The sequence below is a fragment of the Pelobates fuscus genome, chromosome 4 (assembly GCF_036172605.1).
Source record: "Pelobates fuscus isolate aPelFus1 chromosome 4, aPelFus1.pri, whole genome shotgun sequence".
Taxonomy (NCBI): domain Eukaryota; kingdom Metazoa; phylum Chordata; class Amphibia; order Anura; family Pelobatidae; genus Pelobates; species Pelobates fuscus.
This window is the reverse complement of record NC_086320.1, coordinates 32,953,315-32,959,314: the sequence shown is the minus strand read 5'-3', so window position 1 is coordinate 32,959,314 and position 6,000 is coordinate 32,953,315.

Below are 6,000 nucleotides of genomic sequence, written 5' to 3'. Positions count from 1 at the left end.
TAACAATGGATTACATACTGAAATAGACATGGAGGTTAGAGAGTTAAGATTAATAGGTTAGCAGAGTAACAGAGGAAACGGCAAGATTATTAGGCTGGAACCAGAGGCCCGCACTTATGGGACATGAGAGAGTGGCAGTAAGGTGTAGCGAGACAGTCAACAGACTCCCTGGCTGGGAAGGGTTTGGTGGTATAATGAGAGTCCGCTTGCAGTAGCGACAAAGCAGACCCGATCTGAGTCCTTTCCAGGTGGGCTACTGCGTTGTACGTCAGTGCAGTTCTGGTGATGGCCCTGTTGGATTGTTCCAGTTGACTCCCGATGATGTGGGTGGCCTGTCAGGGCCAGCCTCCGAGGAGCCCTCAGTGGAGATAGGCAGATAATCGCCATTCAGCTTCTGCTCCCTCCATTCTGCTGCGGCGTGCTAACCGCAGGCAGGATACCACCCCCAGTAGTCATTTTGTGGCATTTTTATTTCTAAAGAGAAGAACTCCACAATTGAATACTATATTTTATTATTATTGGCATTTATATAACACCAACTTATTCTGCAGCAATTTGCAATATTACAAAATGTTACAGGAACAATAGGTTGATGAGGACGCCATTTAAATGAGCTTACAGGATGTTTTACCATCCATCTAAAATCAGCATCTATAACTCACCACTCACCCTATGTACTCATTTATGCAATACAGATGCCTTTTCTCCAGACAGCTGTACTGGTTGTATATGTGCATTGTACACACACACACACACACACACTCGTTTTGCATTCCAGAGGAATGTTTTTTGAATCTGCATTCATGGAAAGCCCATCAGTTTGCCGTTTAGCACAATAGAATAAGTGTCAGTACATTAAGTTAACCTGGAAATTATAAGTGTTGGTAGCATTTTGGCTGGTTAAAATGGGGTTCATATTTACTCACAATCATGTCTCTTAGAGGAAAACTATAGCGTTGGGAATACAAACATGTATTCCTAACACTATGATGTTCCCCTGATTATTATAGTTGTCCACCCCAGCCCGCAGGGTTTAAAAGGTAAGTACATCCCACAGCTGTGCCTCTTTGGCCGAGGGAAGCATTGGAATCCTAGTGCAATGCTCGGGAATACATGACGCTGTACCAATCAAATGCTCTCAACGTGAATCATTTCCACTAGAGTCAAATCTGTGGAATCACTTCTAGTGGCAGTCTTCCTAAGAGCCACTAGAGGCATGTTAACCCTTTAATGAAAACACTGCCATTTTGTAGTTCCAGGGAAGAAATAATGGACTTTGCACACAGACCACTTCATTGAGATAGAGTGGCCTGGTTGTCTATAGAATCCCTTTAGGTTACGTCAAAGCTAAATAAAGGAAATAATGCTTAGGTAGATAAATTTAGTCCTGCTGTGTTATTCCAAATATATTTATTACTGTGGGCTGGGAAAATAAGTCTCTACATCGCGTTAGAATAATTTCCCACAAAATGAGCATTTACCATCCATCTTCGAGGATGAGTTAATACAAAGTATGTGCTTTCAATGTGTAACTAGAGTGCTTTTGATTGATGATGTGAATTAGTTATGCCATGCGGCCCAGGTACATGGCACAGATAAAAATATGGGTGACTGTCCGTCATAAATGCAACCAGTGTAACATACATCACATTAATTTAACCATATCAACAATTACATGGGAATGTTACATAGTTACATAGTTAGATAGCTGAAAAGAGACTTGCGTCCATCAAGTTCAGCCTTCCTCACATTTGTTTTTTGCTGTTGATCCAAAAGGCAAAAAAAAACCCCAGTTTGAAGCACAATTTTGCAACAAGCTAGGACAAAAAAATCCTTCTTGACCCCAGACTGGCAGTCAGATTTATCCTTGAATCAAGCAGTTATTACCCTACATTGAAAGATTATATCCTTGAATATTCTGTCTTTGCAAGTATGCATCTAGTAGCTGTTTGAACATCTGTATGGACTCTGATAAAACCACTTCTTCAGGCAGAGAATTCCACATCCTGATTGTTCTTACAGTAAAAAAAAACTTTCCTTTGCCTTAGACGAAATCTTCTTTCTTCCAGTCTAAATGCATGACCTCGTGTCCTATGTAAAGTCTGGTTTGTGAATAGATTTCCACACAATGGTTTGTATTGGCCCCGAATATATTTGTATAATGTTATCATATCCCCTCTCAGGCGACGTTTTTCTAAACTAAATAGGTTTAAATTTGTTAACCTTTCTTCATAGCTGATATGTTCCATTCCTTTTATTAATTTTGTAGCCCGCCTCTGCACTTTTTCTAGTGCCATGATATCCTTCTTTAGAACAGGTGCCCAAAATTGCACAGCATATTCAATATGTGGTCTTACCAGTGATTTATAGAGAGGCAAATTGATATTCTCGTCCCAAGAATGAATGCCCTTTTTCATGCATGACAATACCTTACTGGCCTTGGCCACTGCTGATTGACATTGCAAATTGTTGCATAGTTTGTTGTCTATAACAATTCCCAAGTCCTTTTCGTGTGTTATCCCTAATTCACTTCCATTAAGGGTATACGTTGCTTGTGTATTCTTTACGCCGAAGTGCATAACTTTGCATTTTTCAACATTAAATTTAATCTGCCATTTGAGTGCCCAGTCCTCCAGTCTATCTAAATCCTTCTGCAGCAAAGTAATATCTTGCTCACATTGTATTATTTTACAAAGTTTTGTGTCATCTGCAAACACTGAAACATGACTTTCAATGCTGTCTTCAAGATCATTTATAAAAATGTTAAATAGAAGGGGTCCCAGAACAGACCCCTGAGGGACACCACTTGCCACCTCTGTCCAGCTTGAAAATTTACCATTAACGACAACTCTTTGTATTCTGTTTTTAAGCCAATGTTCTACCCAAGAACAAGCATTTTCATCGAGACCGATTTCCTTGAGTTTGAACACTAATCTTTTGTGTGGAACTGTATCAAATGCCTTGGCAAAATCCAAATAGATCACATCCACTGCAACACCCTGATCTATACTTTTACTTACTTCTTCGTAGAACGCAATCAAGTTAGTTTGACATGACCTGTGCTTCATGTTACATCCTTACACTACAAACAAGACATTTGTAGGAAACCAAAGTCTTTATGTCAATGTTTAGGAAAATATAACTGCTATGGTAAACTATTCCAACTAACCTCTAGTCATAGCTTGGCTTCGTTAGGCTGTTTTGTCAATTTGATTGGGCTTTGCTCAGGGCCGGACTGGCCCACCGGGATACCGGGAAATTTCCCGGTGGGCCGGCACACTAGGGGGCCAGTGCGCGGCCGCCATTACAGGGTGACCGGCAAGAGGGGATGTGATCATGCACTCCCCTCCTGCCGGTCACAGAATGTAGCGTGGCCGAGCAGGCAGACCGGGTAGGGGAGCTTCTGTTCCCCTACCCGGTCTGACAGGAACCTGCAAACGAGAATGCTCCTCCCGCGAGCAGGCAGGTTGGAGCGTTGCCGTGCATTACCATAGCAACGCTCCGACCTGCCTGCTGTTCTCACGGGAGGAGAGCGAAGTCAGCCTGCAACCAGAGGAGCTGCAGGCTGAACAGCACGCGCCACCACTGGACCACCAGGGATTGAAGAGTAGCCGTTCCCCCCACTTCCCTGGGCCCTGACCAAAGGTAAGGGGGGAGGGGAGTAATATAAAGTGTTTTTTTTTTTGTTTAATATAAATATATCAATACTATAACCCCCCCCACACACTACACTCCTCCTCCCCTCCCCCCCCCACACACACAGAATCCCTCCACACACAGAACCCCTCCACGCACAAGCGATTTCTTTCATGTTTGAGTGATAGTTTTCAGGTTTTTTTTCCCGCTTCCATATCTGCGCACTATGCTGGCGCGATGCATTACGGGGCTGCTTTTCATTTCCAGTCCGGCCCTGGCTTTGCTGCAACCAAGAGTTTAGTGAATATCCCCAATATTTTTAAATGCATTCAAAGAATACTCCAAAACCTGTACCCACTCCCCCTCTGTAGCCTCTTAAACAGTCTTTTTCCTGGGATCTAAAACATTTCCAGTAACTACATCATTCATTCAAAATGAAGCTGCAGGAAATTTTGGTCTCCCAAGCCGCTTGAGATGATGGCGAAGGATGAAACTCTGTATAACATCATATGTGGACATGTGTAGAAAATTAGATAAGCAATATTGAAAGAAGATGCACAAATTAATTTATATAGGAAAAAAAGTTTCTTCTTTGTATAACCTGATTGTCATCATGCAGCTTTTGTATTTCAGAAAAATGCCAGCGATAAACAATGCTTTTTAATTAAAATAGAAAAATAAATATATACCTCCCAACTTTGGGAAGTATGAGATAAGGGTGTGGGAGCATCTAATATTGCACTCCTGCTGTGCTGGTAGAGGACAGTTCCCTAGACGCAGGACAACAGGGAACAGTGACAGTGGGACAGGACAGGACCCTGGATTTGGAACCATGGGGTAGCTTGTAATTGGTATAGAGTTATGGCTTATCCTTGGAACTACTAGCACACACAGCAAAATGGCTGGGTGACAGCATGCAGATAAAGTTAGTGTGTTTTGATGAGTAATACAGTATCTCACACAAATGACAAACGCCAGAAAATAACTGCAACACAGCGCATGCTTCTGCATAGGTAGTGCATTGTATTAATGGAACAGTCACTTTTAATATTATGTTTACCTATCTCCTATACTTAACCAATATGGGTTTGTCGTGCCTGAAAATAAAATGAAATGCTGTATTTACCACTATCCTGGAATGGAGTGGCTCTCGGTCAGTGATTGTTATAAGCTCTGTGCTTTGCTTGTCACTCAGCATAGAAATAAAACAGGAGGAGGAGTAATGAAACAATGTTTCTGTTTCTCGTTTGCATCGTGTGCCCTGGCTGTGCCTCGTATCAACCAGAATTTGAGATCGTTTGCTAAATCTTCAACATACATTTACTAGAAAACAGATCACCACATAAAAAGAACACACGTGATAGGTGATTTTCAATGATTTATTCAACAGTGTAACTTCCCTCATGGAATCCCTTTACCGTCACCTATCCATACGTCACTACATGTAGTATCTACAGACAGGTTTGACTTTTGACCTCTAGCTTAGTTTGACTCAGGCATTACACACAAGGCCATACTAGAATAGAGAAGGAACGGTTATCAGTTTGTATACTTTTGAGTCCTAAAAAACTAGTTAATCAGGGATAAAGTATTTCTCCAAATTGCAGGTGGGCCAATGCATTTCATCCCATTGGAAAGACTGCAGACATTGACCAATATTTATCAAGGCCAACATGGAACAATGTTATTACAGAGTGTTATTACTGAGTGCAATATTTGTAGTGTATATGTTCTATTAAAGAACAAGTGCCATCAAATGTTCTTTTTTTATTTGTATTACAGAACACTCCAAGCACCATAACAACTTGATCACAATGAGGTTGTTGTGGTGCCAGTTTTGATTGGGCTTTGCTGCACCCAAGAGTTTGGTGAATATCCCCAATATTTTTAAATGCATTCAAAGAATACTCCAAAACCTGTACCCACGCCCCTTCTGTAACCTCTTAAAAACAATCTTTTGCTTTGGATTCCTGGGATCGAACACATTTCCAGTAACTACATCATCCAAAATGAAGCTGTAGGAAATTTTGGTCTCCCAAGCCGCTTGAGATGATGGCGAAGGATAAAACTCTGCCTCACCATTAGGGATTAAACGTTTTTTGATATACTTAAACCCAAAGTCTGAGTTCCGGTACAGGGTCTCTCTGCACCTCTATCCTTCCACTTGCTCAAATTCTGGAAACCAAAAGGTTTGAGCAGCATCAGGCAGGAGCGATGCCGACTGGCTGAGAGTAGTAAGCTGAGCGGTCAGCCAAGCTGTGGCTCCCCTTTCATAAAACTGGCTTGAAAAAAAAGGTACGTCCTTATCAAGGTCAGTTTTATGAATTGGCAGCATGTATTGGTTATAGGGCTGAAGTTTCCTTT